This window comes from Triturus cristatus, chromosome 1_1 (genome assembly GCF_964204655.1).
Source record: "Triturus cristatus chromosome 1_1, aTriCri1.1, whole genome shotgun sequence".
Taxonomy (NCBI): domain Eukaryota; kingdom Metazoa; phylum Chordata; class Amphibia; order Caudata; family Salamandridae; genus Triturus; species Triturus cristatus.
Genome location: NC_140579.1, coordinates 154,685,779 through 154,701,870, shown reverse-complemented (window position 1 = coordinate 154,701,870; position 16,092 = coordinate 154,685,779).

Here is a 16,092-nt window from a genome sequence, read left to right as displayed (position 1 = left end):
GAGGGAGTAATGTCTTCACTATACAACTTTGAGAAAAGAGACCGAAGACATTCCTGCATTTCTACTTGTGTGCTAGATTTAGTACCACTACTGTCTATAATGAGTTCATTTATATCGTTTTTTGCCCGATCTAATCTAGCTTTCCAGGCCAGTAGTGCTCCGGCTCTTTCCCCATACTCAAAATTCTCCATATTCCATACACGCCACTGGGCCTTACATTTCTCATCTAAAAAAATCCTGAGATTCTGACGAGCGTCCTCTAGTTCTTTCTCTAACTTATCCATATCCCTAGTCCTCTCAGGGTTAATACAGTTCCTTTCTTTTTCAAGGGCAGATATTCTTAGCTCTAATGACTGTAATTCCCGGATTTTATTTTTATTTTTGATTCCAATTTGACTACCCAGCACCCCTCTCAGATTAGCTTTATATGCCTCCCAAACCTGGTCGATTGGGGCAGAGTCAATATTAAAAACAAAAAATTCAGTTGTAGCTGCCTGGATGATCCCTGGATCTGAGAGGAATACTCTATTCAGGGTCCACCTTGATTGCGGGCGTGTGTTACTCATGGAATATTGCAGAAGTAAGGGTGCGTGGTCTGAAAGATGACTCGGAAGGATGGAGATATTGAGGACCCTGTCCAGAGCCTCCTTATTTATCAGCACATAATCTATCCTGGCCGAATGACGATACTTTTTACTATAAAAGGTGAAACCCTGAACACTCCCCATCTTGGATCTCCAAACATCCACCATATTGATATTTAAAAGGAGGCTTTTCATAACCCTTCGAGATCTTGGAGTGCCGATAGTATGACTCTGATTAGACCTATCCTTAACCGGATCCAACCGCACATTAAAGTCACCTCCGACGATCAAAGGAGGGGGTACTGAAATAAGATTATCCTGTAGTTTGACCAGAAAAGAGGGATCATCCACGTTGGGACCATAAAAGGAAGAACAAGTCAATTTTTCCCCTCCGAAGTCCAACTGGGCTATAATCCATCTTCCTGTTTGATCTGTTAAGACTGATTTTATTTCACAGGACATTCCCCTCTTAACCAAGATTGCAACCCTGCGGCAGTTCACTGATTGTTGGGAGTGGCAGAAAGATTGTATCCATGGGAGTTTGGAGAAAATACTCTTAGACTCTTCTTGGTTGAGATGAGTTTCCTGTAGTAAACAGACCTGGACTGGTAGCATCTCTAAATACTTAAAAATCAATCTTTGCCTCCTCGGACATCTTAAACCATTTATATTCCATGAAATGACTTGAATCTTACTACCTCCCTTTTCTTTTATCATTCCGGAGTTGATTCATTACTTAACAGACAGCACTTACAATTTATTCTATATAATCGGTGAATTGAGGATTTTTCATTTTTTTCCTTTTTTTCATTTTTCCTGTTTTTCCTGCCACCCAGTGCTCCCCTCTTCCCACCACCTCCCAGGACCCTCCCCTTCCACCCTTCGTGAACCCCTACCTCCCTTACTCCCTGAGGAACCCTACCTTCCAAAAGGCAAATGCCTATTCGGGCTAATTTCCTCTCCGGGCTACCTATTTGATTAACTTAGCAGCTTGACTTAACTGAGGAACCTCACGGGCCTCACAAACCTCCCTGTTTGTCCTGCTGAATTTTTGCAATTAAGGTGTCAACTTCTTGCGATGAGCGTATCATATGCATATGGTTGTTCCACATCACCCTCAGTGTAGCTGGAAACCTCAATTGGGCCTTAGCCCCCAATCCATTCAGTTCTGGGAGTCTTTTCCCCAATTCCCATTGTCTTTCCGCTGTTATATGGGAAATATCAGATCTTATAAAAAAGGAGAAGGGGTCTTGTTCTGAGAATGGCGAGGGGATGGCACCTTCTTTTAAAGCGGCGGATAGGATCAGTTCTTTCACAGAGTAAGATAAGAAGTTTACCAAAATTTTCCGGGGTTTCAACCGACCGGGATTTCTTTTAAATGGATCCCTGTGCACTCTCTGGATTTCATAACTTAAATCTATATCAGTATGGTCTTTCAAAACGGTGCGCTTCAATAGGGAGATCAAAAAGTTCTTGATATCATCTCCTTCCATTGCCTCAGGAACATTCAAAATTTTCAAGTTATTTCTCCTTGAGTGGTTTTCTAACCTCTCCAGATCGTCTTTGAGATCTTTATTCTGAATGGATATTTTTTCCGGTTTTGCTGCCGTGGCCTCCATTGTGTTCTTGATCTTTGGGATCTCCTCCTCAATTACATCTATCCTTGCGGTTGCAAGTTCCAATTTCTGGGCCAGCAACTCGCAAGATGATTGGATAGCAGCCTGATTTGCCTCAGAGATCAAAAATCTATTCGCCAAATCCGCTTGGTTAGCCTCTGAGACTGTAAACCTATTTGCCATTTCATCCTTCAATGCTAAAAGGATGTCGGCCAACGAATGCGTGCTTGTAACTGGACCGGTCTTGATATCCATATGGAGGGGTGGAGACCCTTTAGGAGACTGGGTAGTGGAACAGCCCGTATCCTCAGATTGCCCTTTTGCCTTTTCCTTATTTTGACTCTCCGTTGATGCCTCTAATAGTTCTTGATTATCCATTCCTTGCTCTCCTTCCCGACCTTTAGCTAACTGCGCTCCCTGTACCTGCTCTTCCTCATTCTGCGAATTCAAAATGGAGTATCTGTTGTCCAAGGTAATAGCAGGATGTACTTCTAAATGTGCATCTGAGTTTACTGAGTCTCCTGACGCCGATAAAGTATTTTCACTATTCATACTGTTCTGCTCAGAGTTGATAGCCTCTAATCTTTGCCCTTTCTTCTCTTTCGTGGGAAGGGGGGAAGGAAGGCTAGTAGGTGGATGTTGTATAGTGGACTCTAATGAGGATACTTTTTTGGAGCCACTACAAATTTGTGTCTGAGGTCGGGGATTCGTTTTTGCAGAAGCTTGAGACATGACCTGGTAGTAAGATTTTAAAGAGGGGGTAGTTCTTATCTTGATACCCGCAGGCTTCTTTTCTTTTAATTTCAACTTGCCCCGTTGGGGTTTTGGAAAATAAGCGGATATCTCTGAGGCCTCTGAGGATCTTTCCTGCTTAAACTGCTTCCCTTTCCTATCCGAAATGCTTATCTCGGCCACTGGGGGGGGTATCTGCTGCGTAAAAATTGAGTGAGTAATTAATTTGTTGGAGTCCAGATGTGCCGCCCTGGCCCTTAATGAATATCTGGTTAGTTTAGGGGGGGAAGCACCCTCCAGCACAGGGATCCTATTCTCCATACATTCGGGGGGAAACTGAACCAATATTACCCCCTCTGTATTCCTCGACGTATGATTCTTATAGGCGATAGTATTAGCGAGTAATGGCTCACCCCTGACTGTGTTGAAAACAGTCTCCCCCGTACTCAGGGGTAATCCTCCCACCAACGAGAAAATCAACCTAGGTGTTACCACAGGAGGCACAGCTCTCACTCTCAGAACCTCCGCGGCATTCCCCCACCTCCAGCTTGGGCGTTCAGCAGCTCCGAGATCGCCCCTCCCCGCCGGATTGGGAATATAGATTTGGCAGAGATCAGAGGTGACCCCTTGGCGGTAGTGGCCTTAGATGCCGCTAAGGCCTTTGATAGAGTATGTTGGAACTTCCTATGGGGAGCGTTAGAGACAGCAGGTATAGGCCCGATATTTATCCAGACTTTAAAAAATTGTTATGCTGGGGCATCGGCGAAAATTTTACTAAATGGTTCCCTGATTCCCAGCTTTGAAATAAGGGGAGGAACAAGGCAGGGATGTCCTTTGTCCCCTCTCTTGTTCAATATATATATTGAACCTTTGGCGCAAATAATTAGGAACGATAAAGATATAAGTCCATTTGTATCACAGGATTATGAAAGTAAAATTGCACTTTACGCCGATGATATTATTATCTACACCAGTGACCCCAATATAGCGATTCCCCGGATTGAGATATTGCTGCAAGAGTTCGGTGCATTGTCAGGATACCTAGCAAATCCGGATAAAACAGAAATTATGTGTTGGAATACTACATATAGCTTAGGTTCTGAGAGTGGGGAGTTTAAATATCTCGGAATAAAAATAGTGAAAGACCTGAAGAAAATACCTCTCCTAAATATAGCCAAAATTGAAAAAGACATAGATTATCTCTTTGCTAGGTGGAAGAACCTTCCTATGACGATATATGGAAGAGTAAACCTAGTAAAGATGTCAGTTCTTCCAAAATTGACCTACCTCTTCAATACGATCCCCCTCACTTTTCCACCAAAAAGTATCAGTAAAATTCAGGGCAAAATAGGAAGCTTCATATGGGCGCAGAAGAGTGCAAGACTTTCGTGGAAAAAACTAAGAAGAAAGCTTCTGAAGGGTGGCCTGGCCCTACCAGATATTAATTGGTATCTAATTGCATTCCAGTTCAAGGGCACAAGGATGCTATTAACAACCCCGGTAGAATCTAGATGGGGCAGGCTATTGGAGGAAATGATTTCAGCGGAGGGGGACTCTGGACAAAGTGGGTTTCTGTATAAATTTGGTGCCCCCAGATTCTTTAAACGTGTACGCCTTAAAGTTTTAAAAACTGCTTTATTAAACTGGTACAAAATAAGGCGAACTCTGGGTATAGGCAATTACTCCCACTTTGCACCAATTTGGGATTCACCAGGGACCCCAGAGTGTCTGAAGGACGGCCTTGCTATCCCTATAAGAAAGGCGGGTTTGGGGAGATGGTCCGACCTGGTGGACTCAGAGGGGGTACTCTCATGGGAGCTGCTAGAGGCCAAGATTGGCTCCACCCTTTCGAGGTTCAAATATCTTCAGTTAAGATCATGGTATGAGGCAGAAGTGAGTGAAATCAAAGGGAATTGGGACATGGAACATCTATTTCAGGACCCTCACGTAAGGAAAAAAGAAATATCCCAATGGTATATAAATCTGCTTGAGGCGGAGGATAGAGAGATCCCGCCCCAAGCATCGGTGTGGAGCCCTCTCCTTCAAGTCCACCCCTTTGAAGCACGTTATGAATCTTCCTTTAAGTTACTCTATAGATACATAAGGCCTGCTAGGCTGAAAAAAAATCATTTTTTTGTGCTGAACAGGCTTTATTATACCCCCGCCAGAATTGCTAGGTTTGCCCCGGTCCCGACTCCACATTGCCCCAGATGTAAATATGACAAAGCGGATGATATACATATGTTTTTTGAATGTATAGAATTGTGTTCATTTTGGAGGAATGTGGGGGATATTTTGACTCTCATTTTTTTTTATATAGAACTGGAAGTTGATGTCAACCTTGTATTCTTTGGCTCAAATGACTCAACAAAGGAAGCACTGTCCCAATTAGAAAAGGGATTACTATTATATCTAATTATTTTGGCTAGGAGAGAGATATGTCTAAGGTGGAAGGATCCGACTCCTCCCAATAGAGAAGACTGGGTAAAAGCCGCGCTGAATATGGCTTGTTTGAATCAGGAAGACAAGACAGAAGTAGACGGAAACATCTGGTCCCCCCTATTAGTGTGGGGAGGTCGCTTGCAACTGATTAATCGCTAGTGCCATGAAGGCTGAATCCTGGTCCAATGATTACACCTATCCTCAACAGCGTGGGGAAGCCCAAGGGGGCAGCGACTAAGGCAGTGAGTCGAAGGGCGCCCAGTTTCTTAATTCTCGGCTTGTAAAATCTGCCTAGGTTTAAAGGTGAGATGAGGACAAAAAAAAAAAAAAAACAAAAAAAAAAAAAAAAAAACAGCTATTGCATCAACACCTGATTGATTCTGATCTGACTTCTCCCCAAGAATTGGGAAAGAAGGCAGATAGATGGGTCAGGACTAGAGTTAAGCAGAAAAACCAGAACCAGGGCGGTGATCAGAAAAAGGCAGACCAGAAGGGTAATGATCAGAAACAAAAAGACCAGAAGTCTTCACCAGGCCCCCAAAAGGCTCAGGGGGAGGGTGGTCCCAAAAAGGATAAAAAGAAAGAAGGCCAAAAGAAACCATGGTGCAACTATTGTAAGCCCAACTCACATTGGTTTAGTGAGTGCACCAAAAAGGATAAGCCCCCAGCCACCATTGCCCCTAAGGCAACTGTACCCCCTAGTTCAGCTGTAAGTGGTGGTTCCCAGCAAAAGGGTGTAGTAGGGTTAACCCTGGGAACCGAGGAGGATTCTGGCCTAGTCAGAATACCTACTCAGGCTGTTCTGATCTGTGATGGGGACTTAGCATTGTCCTCTACTGTAGGCCCCAGTAACCTGGGCAAGTACAGACAGACTCCTTTTATCAACCAAAGAATGGCTCAGGCCTACAGGGACACTGGGGCTAGTGTCACAATGGTGACACCTGCTTTTGTGGACCCTGGACAGATCATGCTAGGTGAGAATTACCTAGTGACCAACGCTAGCAATGCCACTACCTCCCATAGTGTGGCTATTGTTAACTTCTCCTGGGGAGGGGTAACTGGCCTCAAGAAAGTTGTTGTTAGTTCAGACCTTCCTGTAGAGTGTTTACTGGCCAATGATCTTGAAACTTCAGTTTGGTCTGAAGTGGAGTATAGGACCCATGCAGAAATGCTGGGGATAGATGCACATGTCCTTGCTGTGACCAGGTCACAGGCCAAAAAGTGCACCACTGAACAAGTGCTGGATCCTGAAACTATGGACCAGTCACAACCCAAGAGAAAGAGCAGTAGGGTTAAGGCTGTGCCTTCCCCCCTGCCTCAGGTGGTGGATCAGCCCTCCCAGGAGGATGATTCTGAGAGCCCTGAAGGAACTGTCCTAGAAGAACTTGAACCTGATCAGGTTGAGTTTCTTGGGACAGGGGGACCTTCAAGGGCAGATCTGAGGCAGGCTCAATTAGACTGCCCCTCTCTTGAACCCCTCAGACAGCTGGCTGCTGCTGAGGCTGCAGGGAATGCTCAAGGTACCCATAGAGTGTATTGGGATGAAGGGCTACTGTATTCAGAGGCTAGAGACCCCAAGCCTGGTGCATCCAGGAGGTTGGTCATACCACTGAAGTTCAGAGGCTTCCTTCTTACCTTGGCCCATGATATTCCCCTTGCAGGACATTTAGGCCAGAACAAGACTTGGGACAGGCTTGTCCCTCACTTTCACTGGCCCCATATGTCAGAAGATACTAAGGAGTTTTGTCGCTCCTGTGTCACCTGCCAAGCCAGTGGCAAATCAGGTGGCACCACAAAGGCCCCCCTCATACCACTACCTGTGGTGGGGGTCCCCTTTGAAAGAGTGGGCATAGATATTGTAGGACCAATGGACCCACAAACAGCATCTGGGCACAGATTCATACTGGTGATAGTGGACCATGCCACCAGGTATCCAGAAGCAATTCCCCTGAGGACCACAACAGCTCCTGTTGTGGCAAGGGCCCTGCTTGGAGTATTCTCCAGAGTGGGCTTTCCAAAGGAGGTCATTTCTGACAGAGGTGCCAACTTCATGTCAGGATACTTGACTGCAATGTGGAAGGAGTGTGGTGTGAACTACAAGTTCACCACACCCTATCACCCACAGTGCAATGGGCTTGTTGAGAGATTCAACAAGACCCTAAAGGGAATGATAAAAGGTTTACCAGACAAGCTTAGGCGAAGATGGGACATCCTTTTACCCTGCCGGAGGACCTGGCTTAGCAGTTTGGGCTGGACTGTTCCCATGAGGCACAGGGTCAAGACTGATTTGCATATGGCCTGGTCTAAACTGGAGTGGCATGGTGAGGAAAAGAATGAGGGATTTAACCCAGATCTCTTGACTGTGGGTGAATGTTTTGATTTGTTCTGCATTCCGTCCATCAAGTGTGTCTTGCTTTCTCACCCTAAGTGCACCGGGTATGCCCAGACGTGGGTCCTGGGCTCACTGTGCCACTGGAATCAAGCTATCCTGGCTGAAGAGGGATGAAACCCCGAAACCGGTCCTAGGATGCTTATTTCCGGTCCAGGGAGGACCTGGCTTAGCAGCTCGGGCTGGACTGTTCCCATGAGGCACAGGGTCAAGACTGATTTGCATATTGCCAGGTCTAAAATGGGGTGGCATGGTGAGCAAAAGAATGATGGATTTAACCAAGATCTCTTGACTGGGGGTGAATGTTTTGATTTGTTCTGCATTCCGTCCATTAATTGTGTGTCTTTGCTTTCTCGCCCTAAGTGCACCGGGTATGCCCAGACGTGGGTCCCGGGCTCACTGTGCCACTGGAATCAAGCTAACCTGGCTGAAGAGGGATGAAACCCCGAAACCGGTCCTAGGATGCTTGTTTCCGGTCCAGGGAGGACCTGGCTTAGCAGTTCGGGCTGGACTGTTTCCATGAGGCACAGGGTCAAGACTGATGAGCATATGGCCAGATCTAAACTGGGGTCGCATGGTGAACAAAAGAATGATGGATTTAACCCAGATCTCTTGACTGGGGGTGAATGATTTGATTTGTTCTGCATTCCGTCCATTAATTGTGTGTCTTTTGCTTTCTCGCCCTAAGTGCACCGGGTATGCCCAGACGTGGGTCCCGGGCTCACTGTGCCACTGGAATCAAGCTAACCTGGCTGCAGAGGGGTGAAACCCCGAAACCGGTCCTAGGATGCTTGTTTCCGGTCCAGGGAGGACCTGGCTTAGCAGTTCGGGCTGGACTGTTTCCATGAGGCACAGGGTCAAGACTGATGAGCATATGGCCAGATCTAATCTGGGGTGGCATGGTGAACAAAAGAATGATGGATTTAACCCAGATCTCTTGACTGGGGGTGAATGTTTTGATTTGTTCTGCATTCCATCCATTAATTGTGTGTCTTTTGCTTTCTCGCCCTAAGTGCGCGGGGTATGCCCAGATGTGGGTCCCGGCCTCACTGTGCCACTGGCATCAAGCTATCCTGGCTGAAGAAGGGTGAGACCCCGAAACCGGTCCTAGGATGCTTGTTTCCGGTCCAGGGAGGACCTGGCTTAGTAGTTCGGGCTGGAATGTTCCCATGAGGCACAGGGTCAAGACTGATTTGCATATGGCCAGGTCTAAACTGGGGTGGCATGGTGAGCAAAAGAATGATGGATTTAACCCATATCTCTTGACTGGGGGTGAATGTTTTGATTTGTTCTGCATTCCGTCCATCAATTGTGTGTCTTTGCTTTCTCGCCCTAAGTGCACCGGTTATACCCAGACGTGGGTCCCGGGCTCACTGTTCCACTGGAATCAAGCTAACCTGGCTGAAGAGGGGTGAAACCCCGTAACCGGTCCTAGGATGCTTGTTTCCGGTCCAGGGAGGACCTGGCTTAGCAGTTCAGGCTGGACTGTCCCCATGAGGCACAGGTTCAAGACTGATTTGCATATGGCCAGATCTAAACTGGGGTGCCATGGTGAGCAAAAGAATGATGGATTTAACCCAGATCTCTTGACTGGGGGTGAATGTTTTGATTTGTTCTGCATTCCGTCCATCAATTGTGTGTCTTTTGCTTTCTCGCCCTAAGTGCGCCGGGTATGCCCAGACGTGCGTCCCGGGCTCACTGTGCCACTGGAATCAAGCTATCCTGGCTGAAGAGGGGTGAAACTCCGAAACTGGTCCTAGGATGCTTGTTTCCGGTCCAGGGAGGACCTGGCTTAGGAGTTCGGGCTGGACTGTTCCCATGAGGCACAGAGTCAAGACTGATTTCTATATTGCCAGGTCTAAACTGGGGTGGTATGGTTAGCAAAAGAATGATGGATTTAACCCAGATCTCTTGACTGGGGGTGAATGTTTTGATTTGTTCTGCATTCTGTCCATCAATTGTGTGTCTTTTGCTTGCTCGCCCTAAGTGCACCGGGTATGCCCAGACGTGGGTCCCGGGCTCACTGTGCCACTGGAATCAAGCTAACCTGGCTGCAGAGGGGTGAAACCCCGAACCCGGTCCTAGGATGCTTGTTTCCGGTCCAGGGAGGGCCTGGCTTAGCAGTTCGGGCTGGACTGTTCCCATGAGGCACAGGGTCAAGACTGATTTGCATATGGCCAGGTCTAAACTGGGGTGGCATGGTGAGCAAAAGAATGATGGATTTAACCCAGATCTCTTGACTGGGGGTGAATGTTTTGATTTGTTCTGCATTCCGTCCATCAATTGTGTGTCTTTGCTTTCTCGCCCTAAGTGCACCGGGTATACCCAGACGTGGGTCCCGGGCTCACTGTTCCACTGGAATCAAGCTAACCTGGCTGAAGAGGGGTGAAACCCCGAAACCGGTCCTAGGATGCTTGTTTCCGGTCCAGGGAGGACCTGGCTTAGCAGTTCAGGCTGGACTGTCCCCATGAGGCACAGGTTCAAGACTGATTTGCATATGGCCAGATCTAAACTGGGGTGGCATGGTGAGCAAAAGAATGATGGATTTAGCCCAGATCTCTTGACTGGGGGTGAATGTTTTGATTTGTTCTGCATTCCGTCCATCAATTGTGTGTCTTTTGCTTTCTCGCCCTAAGTGCGCCGGGTATGCCCAGACGTGCGTCCCGGGCTCACTGTGCCACTGGAATCAAGCTATCCTGGCTGAAGAGGGGTGAAACTCCGAAACTGGTCCTAGGATGCTTGTTTCCGGTCCAGGGAGGACCTGGCTTAGGAGTTCGGGCTGGACTGTTCCCATGAGGCACAGAGTCAAGATTTATTTCCATATTGCCAGGTCTAAACTGGGGTGGTATGGTTAGCAAAAGAATGATGGATTTAACCCAGATCTCTTGACTGGGGGTGAATGTTTTGATTTGTTCTGCATTCCGTCCATCAATTGTGTGTCTTTTGCTTTCTCGCCCTAAGTGCGCCGGGTATGCCCAGACGTGCGTCCCGGGCTCACTATGCCACTGGAATCACGCTATCCTGGCTGAAGAGGGGTGAAACTCCGAAACCGGTCCTAGGATGCTTGTTTCCGGTCCAGGGAGGACCTGGCTTAGCAGTTTGGGCTGGACTGTTCCCATGAGGCACAGAGTCAAGACTGATTTCCATATTGCCAGGTCTAAACTGGGGTGGTATGGTTAGCAAAAGAATGATGGATTTAACCCAGATTTCTTGACTGGGGGTGAATGTTTTGATTTGTTCTGCATTCCGTCCATCAATTGTGTGTCTTTTTCTTTCACGCCCTAAGTGCGCCGGGTATGCCCAGACGTGGGTCCCGGGCTCACTGTGCCACTGGAATCACGCTATCCTGGCTGAAGAGGGGTGAAACCCCGAAACCGGTCCTAGGATGCTTGTTTCCAGTCCAGGGAGGACCTGGCTTAGCAGTTCGGGCCGGACTGTTCCCATGAGGCACGGGGTCAAGACTGATTTGCATATTGCCAGGTGTGAACTGGGGTGGCATGGTGAGCAAAAGAATGATAGATTTAACCCGGATCTCTTGGCTGGGGGTGAATGTTTTGATTTGTTCTGCATTCCGTCCATAAATTGTGTGTCTTTTGCTTTCACGCCCTAAGTGCGCCTGGTATGCCCAGACGTGGGTCCCGGGCTCACTGTGCCACTGGAATCAAGCTATCCTGGCTGAAGAAGGGTGAAACCCCGAAACTGGTACTAGGATGCTTGTTTCCGGTCCAGGGAGGACCTTGCTTAGCAGTTTGGGCTGGACTGTTCCCATGAGGCACAGGGTCAAGACTGATTGGCATATGGCCAGGTCTAAACTGGGGTGGCATGGTGAGCAAAAGAATGATGGATGTAACCCAGATCTCTTGACTGTGGGTGAATGTTTTAATTTGTTCTGCATTCCGTCCATCAATTGTGTGTCTTTTGCTTTCTCCCCCTAAGTGCGCCGGGTATGCCCAGACGTGGGTCCCGGGCTCACTGTGCCACTGGAATCAAGCTATCCTGGCTGAAGAGGGGTGAAACCCCGAAACCAGTCCTAGGATGCTTGTTTCCGGTCCAGGGAGGACCTGGCTTAGCAGTTCGGGCTGGACTGTTCCCATGAGGCACAGGGTCAAGACTGATTTGCATATTGCCAGGTCTAAACTGGGGTGGCATGGTGAGCAAAAGAATGATGGATTTAACCCAGGTCTCTTGACTGGGGGTGAATGTTTTGATTTGTTCTCCATTCCGTCCATCAATTGTATGTCTTTTGCTTTCTCGCCGTAAGTGCGCCGGGTATGCCCAGACGTGGGTCCCGGGCTCACTGTGCCACTGGAATCAAGCTATCCTGGCTGACGAGGGGTGAAACCCCGAAACCGGTCCTAGGATGCTTGTTTCCGGTCCAGGGAGGACCTGGCTTAGCAGTTTGGGCTGGACTGTTCCCATGAGGCACAGGGTCAAGACTGATTTGCATGTTGCCAGGTCCAAACTGGGGTGGCATGGTGAGCAAAAGAATGATGGATTTAACCCAGATCTCTTGACTGGGGGTGAATGTTTTGATTTGTTCTGCATTACGTCCATCAATTGTGTGTCTTTTGCTTTCTCGCCCTAAGTGCACCGGGTATGCCCAGACGTGGGTCCCGGGCTCACTGTGCCACTGGAATCAAGCTAACCTGGCTGCAGAGGGGTGAAACCCCAAAACCGATCCTAGGATGCTTGTTTCCGGTCCAGGGAGGACCTGGCTTAGCAGTTCGGGCTGGACTGTTTCAATGAGGCACAGGGTCAAGACTGATGAGCATATGGCCAGATCTAAACTGGGGTGGCATGGTGAACAAAAGAATGATGGATTTAACCCAGATCTCTTGACTGGGGGTGAATGTTTTGATTTGTTCTGCATTCCGTCCATTAATTGTGTGTCTTTGGCTTTCTCGCCCTAAGTGCGCCGGGTATGCCCAGACGTGGGTCTCGGGCTCACTGTGCCACTGGAATCAAGCTATCCTGGCTGAAGAAGGGTGAAACCCTGAAACCGGTCGTAGGATGCTTGTTTCCGGTCCAGGGAGGACCTGGCTTAGCAGTTTGGGCTGGACTGTTCCCATGAGGCACAGGGTCAAGACTGATTTGCATATGGCCTGGTATAAACTGGAGTGGCATGGTGAGCAAAAGTATGATGGATTTAACCCAGATCTCTTGACTGTGGGTGAATGTTCTGATTTGTTCTGCATTCCGTCCATCAATTGTGTCTTTTGCTTTCTCGCCCTAAGTGCGACGGGTATTCCCAGACGTGGGTCCTGGGCTCACTGTGCCACTGGAATCAAGCTATCCTGGCTGAAGAGGGATGAAACCCCGAAAGCGGTCCTAGGATGCTTATTTCCGGTCCAGGGAGGACCTGGCTTAGCAATTCGGGCTGGACTGTTCCCATGAGGCACAGGGTCAAAATTGATTTGCATATTGCCAGGTCTAAACTGGGGTGGCATGGTGAGCAAAAGAATTATGGATTCAACCCAGATCTCTTGACTGGGGGTGAATGTTTTGATTTGTTCTGCATTCCGTCCATCAATTGTGTGTCTTTTGCTTTCTCGCCCTAAGTGCGCCTGGTATGCCCAGACGTGGGTCCCGGGCTCACTGTGCCACTGGAATCAAGCTAACCTGGCTGAAGAGGGGTGAAATCCCAAAACCGGTCCTAGGATGCTTGTTTCCGGTCCAGGGAGGACCTGGCTTAGCAGTTCAGGCTGGACTGTTCCCACGAGGCACAGGGTAAAGACTGATTTGCATATGGCCAGATCTAAACTGGGGTGGCATGGTGAGCAAAAGAATGATGGATTTAACCAAGATCTCTTGAATGGAGGTGAATGTTTTGATTTGTTCGGCATTCCGTCCATTAATTGTGTGTCTTTTGCTTTCTCGCCCTAAGTGCGCCGGGTATGCCCAGACGTGGGTCCCGGGCTCACTGTGCCACTGGAATCAAGCTAACCTGGCTGCAGAGGGGTGAAACCCCGAAACCGGTCCTAGGATGCTTGTTTCCGGTCCATGGAGGACCTGGCTTAGCAGTTCGGGCTGGACTGTTTCCATGAGGCACAGGGTCAAGACTGATGAGCATATGGCCAGATCTAAACTGGGGTGGCATGGTGAACAAAAGAATGATGGATTTAACCCAGATCTCTTGACTGGGGGTGAATGTTTTGATTTGTTCTGCATTCCGTCCATTAATTGTGTGTCTTTTGCTTTCTCGCCCTAAGTGCGCCGGGTATGCCCAGACGTGAGTCTCGGGCTCACTGTGCCACTGGAATCAAGCTATCCTGGCTGAAGAAGGGTGAAACCCCGAAACCGGTCCTAGGATGCTTGTTTCCGGTCCAGGGAGGACCTGGCTTAGCAGTTTGGGCTGGACTGTTCCCATGAGGCACAGGGTCAAGACTGATTTGCATATGGCCTGGTCTAAACTGGAGTGGCATGGTGAGGAAAAGAATGATGGATTTAACCCAGATTTCTTGACTGTGGGTGAATGTTTTGATTTGTTCTGCATTCCGTCCATCAAGTGTGTCTTGCTTTCTCACCCTAAGTGCGCCGGGTATGCCCAGACGTGGGTCCCGGGCTCACTGTGCCACTGGAATCAAGCTAACCTGGCTGCAGAGGGTTGAAACACCGAAACCGGTCCTAGGATGCTTGTTTCCGGTCCAGGGAGGACCTGGCTTAGCAGTTCGGGCTGGACTGTTTCCATGAGGCACAGGGTCAAGACTGATGAGCATATGGCCAGATCTAAACTGGGGTGGCATGGTGAGCAAAAGAATGATGGATTTAACCCAGATCTCTTGACTGGGGGTGAATGTTTTGATTTGTTCTGCATTCCGTCCATCAATTGTGTGTCTTTAGCTTTCTCGCCCTAAGTGCACCGGGTATACCCAGACGTGGGTCCCGGGCTCACTGTGCCACTGGAATAAAGCTAACCTGGCTGAAGAGGGGTGAAATCCCAAAACCGGTCCTAGGATGCTTGTTTCCGGTCCAGGGAGGACCTGGCTTAGCAGTTCAGGCTGGACTGTTCCCACGAGGCACAGGGTAAAGACTGATTTGCATATGGCCAGATCTAAACTGGGGTGGCATGGTGAGCAAAAGAATGATGGATTTAACCAAGATCTCTTGACTGGAGGTGAATGTTTTGATTTGTTCTGCATTCCGTCCATTAATTGTGTGTCTTTTGCTTTCTCGCCCTAAGTGCGCCGGGTATGCCCAGACGTGGGTCCCGGGCTCACTGTGCCACTGGAATCAAGCTAACCTGGCTGCAGAGGGGTGAAACCCCGAAACCGGTCCTAGGATGCTTGTTTCCGGTCCATGGAGGACCTGGCTTAGCAGTTCGGGCTGGACTGTTTCCATGAGGCACAGGGTCAAGACTGATGAGCATATGGCCAGATCTAAACTGGGGTGGCATGGTGAACAAAAGAATGATGGATTTAACCCAGATCTCTTGACTGGGGGTGAATGTTTTGATTTGTTCTGCATTCCGTCCATTAATTGTGTGTCTTTTGCTTTCTCGCCCTAAGTGCGCCGGGTATGCCCAGACGTGAGTCTCGGGCTCACTGTGCCACTGGAATCAAGCTATCCTGGCTGAAGAAGGGTGAAACCCCGAAACTGGTCCTAGGATGCTTGTTTCCGGTCCAGGGAGGACCTGGCTTAGCAGTTTGGGCTGGACTGTTCCCATGAGGCACAGGGTCAAGACTGATTTGCATATGGCCTGGTCTAAACTGGAGTGGCATGGTGAGGAAAAGAATGATGGATTTAACCCAGATTTCTTGACTGTGGGTGAATGTTTTGATTTGTTCTGCATTCCGTCCATCAAGTGTGTCTTGCTTTCTCACCCTAAGTGCGCCGGGTATGCCCAGACGTGGGTCCCGGGCTCACTGTGCCATTGGAATCAAGCTAACCTGGCTGCAGAGGGTTGAAACACCGAAACCGGTCCTAGGATGCTTGTTTCCGGTCCAGGGAGGACCTGGCTTAGCAGTTTGGGCTGGACTGTTCCCATGAGGCACAGGGTCAAGACTGATTTGCATATGGCCTGGTATAAACTGGAGTGGCATGGTGAGCAAAAGTATGATGGATTTAACCCAGATCTCTTGACTGTGGGTGAATGTTTTGATTTGTTCTGCATTCCGTCCATCAATTGTGTCTTTTGCTTTCTCGCCCTAAGTGCGACGGGTATTCCCAGACGTGGGTCCTGGGCTCACTGTGCCACTGGAATCAAGCTATCCTGGCTGAAGAGGGATGAAACCCCGAAAGCGGTCCTAGGATGCTTATTTCCGGTCCAGGGAGGACCTGGCTTAGCAATTCGGGCTGGACTGTTCCCATGAGGCACAGGGTCAAAATTGAT